At 43.5% G+C, this 14,588-nt stretch overlaps 1 protein-coding gene across 5 annotated transcripts in view; it reads left to right on the top strand.

The window, feature by feature from the left end:
- The window catches only part of GREB1L (GREB1 like retinoic acid receptor coactivator), a 180,903-nt gene that overhangs the window by 15,147 nt on the left and 151,168 nt on the right, over positions 1-14,588 (top strand). The window contains exon 2 of one of the 5 annotated variants that reach the window (XM_073550861.1): positions 6,617-6,723. The exons of the other annotated variants lie outside the window; for them this stretch is intronic. The gene's annotated coding sequence lies outside the window, so the exon portion shown is untranslated. The remainder of the gene's footprint in view (positions 1-6,616; positions 6,724-14,588) is intronic. 5 annotated transcript variants of the gene reach the window in all.

Genomic DNA, 14,588 nt, shown 5'->3' with positions numbered 1-14,588 from the left:
GTCACATGAAGGGTGTCCCTTTTTCCCCTCTATGCGTGTTTTGCTTTCACTTCTTTGGGAGGCGTGTCGGGACAGGGGGCATCCAGGTTTAAGTATCCCATACAACCAATAGAGTGGAAGCGCTCTCAGTTCTTGATGTTGCAGATTTTCTACAGCATTTGTTCACCTGTTATGTAAATTGCAGGGCTGTGGAGTCTGAGTCGGTGCTCATTTTGGTGGAGTCGGTATAAAATGGACCGACTCCTAAAATATATAATTGAGTACAGTCGTTCAATGCAGAATGTGCTGAATATTTTTTCATAGGAATTTGGGAAAGTTATGAAATGTCCTATAAATGGCTGTTCTATTCCTGATCTAAGGCTACATTCACACAAGAACAGGCTCTTGCTATTGTAACGGACAATGCTTCAAACATAACTACAATTAAACTGATGAATGAGAGTAATGAACAACAGCTAGAACATTTAGGGTTCGACATGTTTGAGATGGAAGGCCACAGTGCTGTTCATGTAACTGAGGAACAAACAGATATTACTACAGAAAAGCAAAATTATTCTGTTGAAATAGATCTTGTTGAAGCTGCTTCAAAACACTTTCCTATTCATCACATGCACTGTGTTGTGCACACGCTGCAGCTAGCAATAAGAGATAGTCTGCAAGCGGGACATGCTGGAACTCTGTTCGGTTATTGCCGCCAGAACCCCTAAAATTGATTCCATCTTGAAGAGACGTGCTGGGAAAGGGGCAATTGTCGATCAAGCCACTCGGTGGGGCAGCCCTTATTTAATGATTGAGCGATTGCTTGAACTAAAACCGTTTCTTATAGTTATGAACAACCCTTAGGTAACCCTAAATGAAGGTCAATGGACACAGGTGGCTGAATTGAAGGAATTGCTTAATCACCCATTTACCGTAACTAAAAAATTACAAGCTGAGGATTTAACTCCTGGCATTTTCATAAGAGTGGAAGAACTTGCTATTTTCCTGTCCCAAAGAGGAGGTTTAATCTCAGATGGCATTTCTGCTTCAATGAAACGGATAGAGACATGGCTATTGGAAAATAAAATTTTTCTGGCAGCTCTTTATGTGGACCCAAGTCATCGTATACTGCTTGATGATCAATAGCTTAAAATTTAAAAAAAAAAAAAACACATTTGAAAGGTTAACTCACCAAAACCATGACTAATGCACTAGCAGGATGCAGCAGACCTCCATTGATAAAGGCTGGAGCAGTACAGGTGCAAACCACTGATGAGAACAGCCAGTAACCCAATATGGTCTGGCTGGCTAGTGGAGAGAAAAAAATGCACACAAATAGGGCTTGCATAGGACATCAGTCACACAGATAAGTGTGGTGCAAAGTGTCTGAACAGCCTATTAATGACGCCCATAGTATCAGCAGGCGGGCTGCTCAGCACTGTATATATGCATCACACAGAAAAAAAACAAGCCAACATGAAGAGGTCTAGCTGCATCCTGTAAAAATTAGTCAAGGTTTTGGTGAGTTAACCTTACAAATGTGCTTTTTTTTTTTTTTTTTTTTTTTTTTTTATAAATTTTTTCCTTATGTGCGCTGTTCAGATTTAGTGTTGGGGACTCACAAAATCTGGGGACCCTTGACGTTGGGTTGTGAGCTAATCAGGGCAATTGTTACCACCCACCTTTCGTGTCTACCTCTTTCCTCATAGACTGTAAACTTGCGAGCAGGGCCCTCTTTCCTCTTGGTATTTGTTATAATCTATGTGATTATTGTTATGCTGTAATGTCTATCGTCTGTACAAGTCCCCTCTGAAATGTAAAGTGCTGTGGAATATGTCGGCGCTATAGAAATTTTATTATCTACTTTGGCCAAAATAGTAACTAATACCCCATATCTTTTTATCTTTTTGCACTTTTTATAATTTTTGCAGGATGCAGCTAGACCTCTTTATGTTGGCTTGTTTTTTTCTGTGTGATGCATATATACAGTGCTGAGCAAGCCCGCCTGCTTATACTATGGGCGTCATTAATAGGCTGTTCAGACACTTTGCACCACACTTATCTGTGTGACTGATGTCCTATGCAAGCCCTAATTGTGTTCATTTTTTTTCCACTAGGCAGCCAGACCCTCTTGGGTTACTGGCTGTTCTCATCAGTGGTTTGCACCTCTGCTGCCCCAGCCTTTATCAGTGGAGGTCTGCTGCATCCTGCTAGTGAAATTAGTCAGGGCTTTGAGAATTTTGGGGAATTTTTTCCTTATGTGTGCTTATCAATGGCTTACTAAAGGAAAAGAAGCTCTGACTGAGGTTAGCAGTTAGGAAGAGTGGCCTACAGGAGGACTGCCAGGTGCAAGAGGACTTGGGTCCTGACAGTGCTACTGCTGCCATATCTTCATCCTCATCAGATGAGGAGTTTGACTTTGACAAGTATTTGGATGACATGGAGCAGGCAAAGCGTTGTCGCGCGGAAAAAGATTTCACTCCGTCTCCTATAGCAAGCAGATTTACCAGATTTCAGCAAAATGTTTCACTTGTTCTCGAAGAAATAGAAAAATTCAACCGTTCATCAAAACTGACTGTGTCTGAGGCAATTCCTTTATACCCGGAAATTGTTAGAGCTGTTGCCCATGTGGTTACTGCTTTGCCTCCAACCCAAGTTAAGGCCCCGTCTCACTAAGCGATCTCGGTTGCGAGATCGCTGTTGAGTCACAACTTTTGTGACGTGACAGCGATCAGCGAGCGGCCCCCTGCCGGTATCGCTGGATGAAACCTCTGGACATTTCTTTGGTCGCTGGTCTCCCGCTGGCCAGCACGCATCGCTGCGTGTGACAGGCGGGAGACCAGCGATCAGGTGTAAAAAAAAATAATAATAAAAAAAAATAAAAAATATAGTTATTCTCACCTTCCGACGTCGCGTTCAGCCATCCTGCCTCTCTCCACTCTCCGGGTCCCAGTAATCCTTTGCACAAATGACCGCGAGATGTCAGTCTCGAGGGATAACAAAGTCTCGGTCATTCGTGCAAAGGATCACTGGGACTGGTGCGTGGAGAGAGGCAGGATGGCTGAACGGGACGTCGGAAGGTGAGAATAACTATATTTTTTATTTTGATTCTATTTTTTACAGCAATGGCAAGCGATGCCGGGCACTCGGCATCGCTGTGCTGATCGCTGGTGAAGCTGTCTGTGTGACAGCACACCAGCGGTCACATAGCAACTTACCAGCGATCCTGACACCTTGATATCGGTGTCGGGATCGCTGGTAAGTCGCTTAGTGTGACGGGGCCTTTAGTGTAGAGGGGTTGTTCTCTGGCCTTAAAATTATGAAGGAGGATCTGATGGAGGCAATTCTATTTCTTAGAACAAATTCATAGACTGTACAAATGTTTAGTATGTTTTTGTTGAAAACTGTTTTTTGCCACTTACATAGTTTATTAGATAGTGTTATATATATTCGATATTACATAGTGTATTACATATTTACAATTTTATAGTTTTTTGTGTTCTAAAGTTGTATTCCAATAAATATATATTATGTTCTATCTAAATATCTTGATTTTTGTATCATAAAAATTATTAAATGTCTGATGTTCACATTGTACTACAATAAATTTTTCACTTAAATCTAAGCAATATATGTGTGTGTCGGTGTAAGGGAAATTGAGGAGTCTGAGTCGCAGGTTTGGCTTACCGACTCCACAGTCCTGGTAAATTGGGTAACTTGGGCTTTTTTTTTTTTTTTTTTTTTTTTTTTTTATTTAAACTGCATCTTTTGTCTGTGTAGGCAGCCATAAGATATTCCCTTTTTTTTTTTTTTTTTTTTTTTTTTTTTTTTTTCTTCTTTCATGAGCGCTAACTGTGCTGGATCAATATAACCCACTTCTACTAACGAATATTCAAGTTGTCCAAATTGCTTAGGTTATAGGTCATCATTGATTAGGGTGATGTATGTAATCTTGTTACTTCAAGTAATGGTTATTGTAGAGATTTATTGGGGTACAATAACAATGCTCACCTTTTAGATAATTCTTAGGTTATGCTGAGTTCACACCTGGCGGAAATTTCCATGTTCCACATTATCTTTAATGCTGTCTTATTTTAACTTTTTACGGGTTCGTAAACTTGCGTTGGCAAATTTGACAAGCCTAAAAAATGGACAAGTCTCCCCTTTTGCATGCAAAAGCACTCTGCCCGCCTAAGAAGCCTCAGTTGTGTGAACAACCACAGTGATTACACTGCGTACGAGTATTATAATAGGTACGAGTTCAGCTAAAACTTAATGTAATGCAGATCCTTAAGGCTTTGTTCACACGCAGCATTTTTTTATGTTTTGTTTATGCAAAAAAGAAGCAGAGTTTTACTCTACAGCAAAAGCTGAGATTCTGGAAATCTCATGGACACTATTTGTTTTTTTTAAGCCTCTGACTGAATTTGAGAACTGCAAGTGATTTTTAAATTAGTATTTTTTTGCTTCATTTTTGCATCGATTTAAAGCAGTGAGAATGAAAAAAGGGAACAAACAGGCTTTGCTGCATTTTTAGTGAATAAAATTAACTTAAGTGTGTATTCTAAATGGATTACACTTATATTGCACCTTTAAAAAAAAAAAAAAAAAAAAATACAGCAAAACCTGCCTTTTCAACTTAATGTGTTTGCATTAAAAACGCTTTTTGTGGACAGGGCCTAAATGAGCCTTTAAAAGGAATTTGTCACCAGGTATTTCCCACCTAATCTGAGAGCTGTATAATGTAGAGATGGCGACCATAATTATACAGATTAGGCCGGTTTCACATTCGCGCTTTTGAGCGCAGCGACGGCCTGCGCACGGCCGCCGCCAAGCCCCGCCCCCTGCCCCGCCTCCACCGGTATCTCCGCCTCCGGGCGCATGACGCTGCATGCGTCGTGCGTCCCCTATCTTCATCACAGAGGGCGCAGGCCGTGCGCAGTCTGCGCACAGTCTGCGTTTGGCGGCGCATGCGTCCTATTGACGGTGCGCCGAGCACAACCAAAATGCAACAGGTTGCGTTTGGCGCTGCTCGGCACACCGTCAAAAGGACGCATGCGCCGCCAAACACAGACTGCGCACGGCCTGCGCCCTCTGTGATGAAGATAGGGGACGCACGACGTGTGGAGGCGGGGCTTAGCGGCGGCCGTGCGCAGGCCGTCGCTGCGCTCAAAAGCGCGAATGTAAAACCGGCCTTATAGAGTGATTTTTATTGAAACTGCAGAAACCAGCCCAGTAAGTGACACATGGCTTGAATGATGGTCTCTGCCCGTACATCATTCTGCTCTTTTATGGGGAAGCAAAAACCTGGTGACAGATTCCCTTTAATATGAAACAGTAGCGTATTAAAACCATTACGAATAGCAGTAGAAAGTTTGGGGTCAGCCATTGCTTTTTAATAATACAATAGCCTGGTATGTGACTGATGAATTTACTGTACGTTACTTTTAGTGCAAAAATAAAAGCCCTTTTTGTCCTCTTCTCTCCTGACTTAATGATTGCAGATGTCTAGTGAGCTTCTGTCCTTTAAACCTAGCTCTGTAATGTAGGCAACATGTTCATCATGGGATTTTCTTTGCAATTTGCGTTTGTGTTCCGTGCATTTAACAAGATCTGTAAATGGATTTTGACTTACAGCTACTGATGTTCTAGGAGAAGCCAATTAAAAGGAAATGGCATTACAGAGCACTCACACTATCACAATAGTTTGTTATGGACACCCAGGAAATGTAATCACAAGTTGTCCACCAGCCATTGGATAGGAAATAATTTCCTGATTGCTGTGGGACCAACTGCTGGGATCTCCAGTGATCCTGAGAATTGGCTCTGCAGAGCCCTGTCCTCAATGGAGAGGAGATAAACGTGTACGGACTCCGCTTCATTCATTGCTGGAAATGGCGGAGTACATTGCTCGCCTTTCTCATAGGCAGAGGCCGAGCATCCGCACCCCTGCTATATTTTTGGGATCGCTGTGAATTGGCAAGCTGCATGATTTGCGGCTGCTAGTCAGCCTGAATACATGACGGGATTCCCTAACAAACAGTCATTCCTCACATGTATTCAGCCTGGCTAGCAGCCACAAATCATGCAGCTGCGTCGACACAAACTAAATCTCCGAGCACGTCAAAATACTAAGAGATCACCTGAGCATGCTCGCTCATCACTAGTGAGCATTGTTATAACGAGGTAAACTCTGTGGTAGCTATTGTGATTGTATTATGTGCACTGTTATAATTTGTACCTAGCCATATATTAGGGATTTTCTGAGTTTATTTTGACAGGTGTGCACAGGATGTCATCTTGCAAAAGCAATTCATATGTTAAATCTGCAGTGAACGCAAAGGGGTTTTCTCACAAAATGTTTTAATCCATAGATCTTCGCAGGTCTGTAGGAGAGATCCGCACAACATAGGGTTTTATCCGAGGAGTAAAGCAGGCGATAAAATAAAAATTACTCACCTTTTATGAGTATCTATAAAGCATATAATGAAGCATATCAGCTGCAAAGAAGTCTTTTTTACTTTGAAACTCATAGAATAAACCATTATCCATTTGACAATCTGTGATATGTCTCATCCTTGATCGGCAAGCGCGGTAATCATCCACAAACCTCTCCTTTCTTTCTCCCAACAAACAGGCTCTCCGTGCTTGTTCTGTGACTGTAACACAGCCGCGACACATGCAGCAGCGGCATTTATCAGCCGGTGTGATCCAGGAAGCCGGGTTCCCTCTGCAGTTTAATTGGTAAGGGCTATAGCTTGTCGAATAACAGGGAACCCAAATAAATTTGCTCAACTCTACTGCTGACCCCAGGGGTTAGGTACGCAGACACTGAAAGGACTAGGGCTCTGTTCAGACTAATAGGTTCTGGATCCTCTGCTGAATGAATACTGACACGGAGACTAAGGACTGATTTAAGACTGGTTGTAGCAGTCTGGATATATGGGGTACTCTGATAGGCACACATTCAGACACACAGGTCTCAAATATTGATTCAGGGACGGGCCGCACCAGGACCGGTGTCTTTGGGCTCAGTCCCGGGCCGCACCAGGACCGGTGTCTTTGGGCTCAGTCCCGGGCTGCACCAGGACCGGTGGGGGTACCTCACAACTTAATTTGTAAAACACCACACTACTGAATGACTGTTTGTTGTTTGGCACCTCACTATTAGTTGGCAGCCTTCTTGCAGGTGTATCTTTTACCAAATGCCTCCCAGCTATAGACTGGGGGTATTTCACTATATGTATGTGCTGCCACTCTAATAGCAAGGGAGAGCACGTGCACTAGGCGCGCCAGTGGGATTTGGCGCACTCAAGGGGACCACACCCGTGTGGCCGGGACTGAGTATGCTGGTATCTCACAAGTGTTAAAAGGTCTATGACAATGTGTGATTAAAAAGTGAGTAGCTGACTCCTACTGAGCTTTATGCAGAAATAGGTCAATTTTGTCTTCACAAGTCTCTAGTTGCTGCAAAGTCTATAGCAGGGGGAGGATATCCGGAGTTGAAGAGCAAGATGATAAATGCAGGGACAAGAGACTTCCTGTTTCTACATACAGCAGAGAAAAATTGATTAAGTAGAAGAGCAAAACTAGCAATTGTAAGTACACAGTGCTATATAATGATTGTAATAGAATAAGAGGATACACACTTTGAGGAGTGCTTCTTTTAGAGGTTTTCCAGTTTTTGAAACCCTTGTCCACTGGCTGCAATTTGTTTAAAAAAAACAAACAAAACTGTGCTTTACTCTCCCTTCTTGGGTCCAGCGCGGAGTCCCTGACGCTGCTTCTGGCCGTTACTGTCTGAAGCATCGACATCACGTCTACCGCATTATCTGCGCTCAGTGGCTATGCTTCACTTTCCAGCACGCGCTGCTCAGTCGCTGAGCTCACTGACTGGCTGCAGTGCTGTCGTGACATCAGCGCTGCTGGATCAAGGGAGGGTGGGGAAAACAATGTGTAATGTGTGTATACATATTAATTTTTTTTTTTTTTTTTTTCCGAAACAAACTGCATCTGGGGGTTCGGGGTTTCTGAGACTAGAAAGCTTCATGTTGCGGTGGTAACGCACCTAATAGCGTGGATTTTCCACATCTAATGCATTTCTGGTGTGAAAATCTGTACGTAAAACGCTGGTTATTCGTGAGAGAAATTAATGTTGCAGATTTAAAAGTTGCACAGCAGGTCATTTTGCGCATCATGAAAATCCCAAAAAAGCGAAAAGATACCTGCCTTGGGAATGAGATTTCTATAAATGCCAACTACTTTCCTGGAACTGTAAGAGGGTGTATATATTTCCACTATGCAAAAAGCTGTGTCCAAAAACTCAGCAGACCATCATCTGGGAACTTGCCTTGTATAATGCGCTAAGTAAGCGATCTGCAAATCATTCTTGACATGGAAAATTTCTGTTTTTTTATTTTTTTATTTTCTCATTGCTTGACCCCTAATTTTATTTTTTTTGTCTTTTTGGGGCTTGTTTTATGAAAGAAGTTGACATCATTCATTTTACCACATAATGTAATAAAACACTGGAAACAAAATCCCAGTGCGGTGAATTTGTGGGGAAAAAAACACGTAATTCTGAATTGCTTCTACAACATACATTTTGTGGTAAAAATGACCCTCTAAAAAGTTTTTCCAAGTACAATTACAGTAATACTAAACGTGGCCATTATTTTTTTATTAATATAGTGGTAAGATAAAGTTTATTGTCGCAGTTGTCGGAGACCAGTAATGCTTAATTTTTTGGTCAATAGAGCATGGCGACTTTTTTAATGTTACTATTTTGGCACAGATAACATTTCGAACATTATTTTTGTGGTATTGCTGTGACTGGAAAATGCAGTTTTGCCCTTTTTTATCAATTTTTGTTTTTTTTTTCTTTTGTGTTTACCGATTGGGTTAAGTTTTTTATTTTTTTATTTTATTCCATTCCTTTGTCACTAGTTTCCTTAGGGGTCTTGAACCTGCAATTATCTGACATACAGCCATTACCTGCCAGGTATTGGGTAAGCTCGCCCCATGTACCCACTCCCTACCGCAGGGCAAAACCGCAGAGCAATCCGCAGGTAAAACCGCAGGTCTTTTGACCTGCAGATTTACCTGCGGCTTTTACAAAATCCGCGCGGCCAAATCTGCACCCCAATCCGCAGCTTGTGCACATACCCTTATGGTGCCTGAACTATGGGCAGCATTAATCTGCAACCGAACTCCTATATGGTTAACGTGTATGTTTTACTCTAAAATGCTGCAGCATTTCAGATAAGAACATAATTAAAAACCAGGGAAGGGTAACTAGTCAGCGGCAGGTTCCTTCCAGCATCCCCTGCACACAGAGGTGATCGGACTCTACCGACGTGTGCATAGGTGGAGACTGTCCGTCTAGCAGGGAGAAGCTGGCGGCCACTACCTCTTCGACTACTCGCCACCTCCTGGGAAATTCTTCCAAAGTCCAGCTTCTAAGGCTATGTGCACACGCTGCGGACTGGTCTGTGGATTTGTATCTGCGGAACCGCAGGTAAAATGACCTGCAGAATGGCCTGCGGTTTTCCCCTGCGGTTTGACACCTGGACAATGGAATAGGTGGCAAACCGCAGCAGAATCCGCAGAAAGAATTGACATGTCAGTTCTTTCTGCGGATTCAAAACCGCAGCTTTTCCGCAGTTAATCTGCAGCATGTGCACAGCAGATTGTGAATCACATAGATTTACATGCTATTGTACACTGTCTGCAGAACTGCTGGAGATCCGCAGCGACCAAAACCGCAGCGGATCCGCAGCAAAAACCGCAGCGTGTGCACATAGCCTTACGCTGCAAGATTTTGAGTAGAAAATAATCGTTGAGAATGCAGGAGCCGATTATGAATTCATGCTGCCCTGGATGTGAGCCAAACACACAACCACAGAAGAAATCCAACTCTGTACAGCCACTTTTCAATAGGTAATTTGCTTATAATAAATTTTACTTCTATAGCGCCAACATGTTCCGCAGCACTTTACATTTCAGAGGGGACATGTACAGCCTATAGACATTACAGCATAACAATAATCACATAGATCATAACCGATACCAAGAGGAATGAGGGCCCTGCTCGCGAGCTTACAATCTATGAGGAAAAAAGGGAGATCCGAAAGGTGGGTGGTAACAATTGCCCTGATTATTTGGACCAGCCATAATAAGTGTGTAACAGTACAGACACAGAGGGCTAATAGATGCATAAAGCATGTGGGAACATGATGCGGGGAACCTGGTTATGGTAAAATTTTTGGCTGTGCCACACAGGGATAGATTAGGTTAATGTGTTGAGGCGGTAGGCCAGTCTGAATAAATGCGTTTTCAGGGCACGCTTAAAGTTGTGGGGATTGGGGACTAATCGTATTGACCTGGGGAGTGCATTCCAAAGAATTGGCGCAGCACGTGTATAGTCTTGGAGACGGGAGTGGGAGGTTCTGATTATTGAGGATGCTAACCTCAGGTCATCAGCAGAACAGAGGGTGTGGTTAGGGTGGTATACTGAAACAAGGGAGGAGATGTAGGGTGGTGTTGAGCCATGGAGGGCTTTGTGGGTGAGGGTAATAAATTTATACTGAATTCTGGAGTGGATAGGTAGCCAGTGTAATAACTGGCACAAAGTAGAGGCATCGGTGTAATGATTGGTGAGTAATATGATCCTGGCTGCAGCATTCAAGACAGATTGGAGAGGGGAGCGTTTGGTAAGAGGGAGACCGATTAGAAGAGTTACAATAGTCGAGAGGAGAATGAATAAGAGAAACAGAGTTTTTGTGGAGTCAAAAGTAAGAGAAGGTCAAATTCTAGAAATGTTTTTGAGGCGCAGATAACAAGAGCGAGCAAGTGATCAGATGTGGGGGGCAAAGGAAAGCTCGGAGTCAAGTATGACCCCAAGACAGCAGGCATGTTGCTGGGGAGTAAAAGTGGAACCACACACGGAAATGGCAATGTCGGGTATAGGTACATTAGTAGAGGGAGGAAACACAAGGAGTTCAGTCTTTGACAGGTTCAGTTTCAGATATAGTGAGGACATGATGTTAGACACAGCATTTAGACAATCGCTGGTGTTTTCTAGAAATGCTGGCGTGATGTCAGGAGAAGAAGCGTATAATTGTGTGTCATCAGCATAAAGATGGTAGTGGAAACCAAGGCTACTGATTGTTTGACCAATAGGGGCAGTGTACAAAGAAGAGAAGGGGGCCTAGGAATGATCCTTGAGGAACCCCAACAGTAAGGGGAAGATGAGAGGAGGAGGAACCAGCTAAAGATACAGTAAAGGAGCGGTCAGAGAGATGGGAGGAGAACCAGGAGATAATGATGTCCTTGAGGCCAATGGAACGGAGCATAGTGAGGAGGAGCAGATGATCCACAGTGTCGAAGGCTGCAGAGAGATCCAAGAGACTTGGCATGGAGTAATGACCATTTGATTTAGCTGTTAGATCATTAGAGACTTTAGTGAGGGCAGTTTCAGTAGAGTGTAAAGAGCGGAAACCGGATTGGAGAGGGTCGAGGAGAGTTATCAAAGAGATAGCGGATAAGACTGGAGTGGACCAGGCATTCCAGGAGTTTAGAGATGAAAGGAAGATTAGAGACAGGTCTATAGTTAGCAGCACAGTTTTGGTCAAGGGATGGTTTAAGTAGTGGATGTATGATGGCATGCTTAAATGAGGAGGTAAAGATACCAGAAGAGAGAGAGGTTAAATATTTTAGTTAGGTGAGGGGTGACAAAAGGGGAAAGGTACTGGAGGAGATGTGACGGAAATGGGTCACTGGTGCAAGTGGTTGGGCGAGAAGATGGAAGGAGCTTGCTTACTACTTCTGTGACTGGTTCAAAATTGGAGAGTGAGCTAGATGCAGTGGGGGAGGGAGGACAGTACATGGTATGAGGTGATTGGGAGATAATTTCCTGTCGGTTCTGGTCAATTTTTTTTCTTTGAAGTAATTGGCCAGATCATCAGCTCGAAGCTCCATGGTTGGGGCCTGTACTCTTGGGTTGAGTAGAGAATAATAAGTGTCAGAGACGTTTAGGGTTATTCGACAGTGAGGTGATGAGGGTGTTGAAATAGGTTTGTTTTGAGAGGTGAAGGGCAGTGTTGTATGTTCTAAGCATAAACTTATAATGGATGAAATCTTTGTGTAGATTGGATTTTCTCCACAGACGTTCGGCGCACCCAGAGCACCGCTGCCGGAAACGTGTTTGTAGGGTGTGCCAGGGTTGTCGTCATCTGTGTTGTGGTGTTCTTTTTATAGGAGGTGCAAATTCATCCAGTTTCATTCAATTCAACATATTTGAACAAAATGGCACAAACTTAGTGTAAACCTACCATTTCTGGTGTCTAAATTTGTAATGTATGGCAAGGTTATGCTGAAAATTTCAATCAATGATTTATAGCTTCGAGAGGATTAATGGGATCTTTAACTTAGTGGATCAATTTAAGTGCACAAAGAACTCAGAAGCGCCTTTTATGTGGAAATAACTCCTATCCTGGAGGCGGCTGCGGACAAGTGCATATGTAGTGCTGTCATGTGAGGTGTATACAGTGAACAGAACCCCTAATTTTCCCCATTAGAAAGTGAGAGGAATCGGAAGACACTATATGCCCAATACTTAAAGGGAACGTGTCAGCAGGATTGTGCTTGGTAACCTAAAGACAGTGTCAGGTCGGCGCCATTATACTGATTGGTCCGAGTGCTAAGCGATTTTTTTTTTTTTTTTTTTTTTTCCCTCTAGTGTGACTCCGGCCTAATGTTAATCTATGGGGCAGCTCCCATCATCCATTTTTTTTTTTTTTTTCTCTCGCCCGTATCATACGTGCGGGTGAAATCGCAGCATGCTGCAATTTGCACGGTATTACGGCCGAGACTCGCCAATGCAAGTCTGAGTGCGAGGGAAAAAAAAATGATTACACATGGACCATGCGTGTGACTTTTGAGAAATACCCTCCGGTGTCCTTTAGAAAAGCCGGCAATTCAGTGCGCTATACTGTAAAATCACACTGACGTGTTTAAAATAGGATAGATAGAATACATGTATACACATAGTGTCGGGGGGTGTGTGTGTGTATAGATAGCAGAATAGGTGATAATTCAATATTGGGTATCTGTAAAATCATTACAGAAACGGACAGGGATATAAGACATGGTTTACATACAGTAAATCATTGCATATCCGTTAGATTTATAGATGTCCCTCACTAATGTTACGTGTGTGTGTAAAATTTTGGAGTTGTAGGTGTTAAGTTAAAGGATTAATGAACGGAAAAAAACTGGCGTGGGCTCATGTGCGATTTTCTCCGCCAGAGAGGGCAAGCCAGTGACTGAGGGCAGAAATTAATAGCCTAGAGAGGGACCATTGTTATTGCCCCCCTGGCTAAAAAAAAATCTGCCCTCAGCCACCCCAGAAAAGGCATATCTGTAAGATGTGCCAATTCTGGTACTTACCCGCTCTCTTCCCATTACCCTGTAGTGGATGGCATATGGGGAAATAAGGGGTTAGTGTCACATTGCTATTGTAAGTTGACATTTAAGGGGGTTTTACACATAGCGATATCGCTAGCAATATCGCTAAAGCATCACCGATTTGGTGACACAGCAGTGATATTGCTATGTGTGATACTTGCCTCCGATTGGCTCCCCCGCTGTCTGTCGTTGATCGCGCAGCTCCATTTCTCGTCGGGCGCTTCCTGCTGGCGCCGACGAGCGACGCGTGGACACGTCAGGATCGCCGCGTCTGAAAGGCAAGTAACGACCGCTGTATCGCTGCTGCATCGCTGTGAGATCTGCCTGTGTGGCAGCTCACTATCGACCATTTAGCGATGCACCAGCGATCCTGACCGGGTCGTATCATTGTCGGGATCGCTGGTGCATCGCTAAATGTAAAGGGGCCTTAAGCCTGGTTAATAATTAAGAGGCGTCAATAAAACACCTATCCATTATTAATACACTAGTGTGAAAGGGGTTAAAAAAGACATTAGGAAAAGACTTTTAATGAAATAAACACAAATTTTTTCCATCTTTAACTCCCAATCCAAGCAAAGCCATCATTCTCCTGTAAAGCAACAATATCCCATACCTGTCCACCGTACAGTCAAGTCCCATGCTGCAATGCATCTCAAGGGGTTAAATAGTTTAAACCCTGACTAGTGCTAATGCTACCGGCCTGGCTGTAAACCATGGAGGAATGAAGGAAAAGCTGCCTGTGCAGCCTCCCCACTTTTTTTTTTTTTCCCACGCTTTCAGTTCACCGCGGGTCAGGCAGGGAGTCTGCGCAGCCTCTGTGACTACCGCTGACATCAGTGAGGCTGCACTGATTCCCCGCCTGATGCGGTGAACTGACAGCGTGGGTAACCTTCTGCATGTGTGCTATGTTAATACTTAATCTAATCAGAGCACCACATGGAGATATTATCTCACCCATCAGGGTTCCTTATGCGGCTTCACCATCGCATACGTTAGTTCCCTCCAGGGAGCTCTCAGACACACCGCCATTGCTCACACAGTCGCTCCACAGGCTGTTAGCCAGGAGATTCTTCTCCTCACGGGACCTTCCAAACTGGACCAATCAGGTTCCAGCATTCACCCCTTGTGACCTACCCTGGCCA

This window comes from Dendrobates tinctorius, unplaced genomic scaffold (assembly GCF_039654945.1).
Source record: "Dendrobates tinctorius isolate UK_male_01 unplaced genomic scaffold, ASM3965494v1 ptg000171l, whole genome shotgun sequence".
In the NCBI taxonomy this organism is placed as follows: domain Eukaryota; kingdom Metazoa; phylum Chordata; class Amphibia; order Anura; family Dendrobatidae; genus Dendrobates; species Dendrobates tinctorius.
This window is presented reverse-complemented; position numbering and strand designations above follow the sequence as displayed.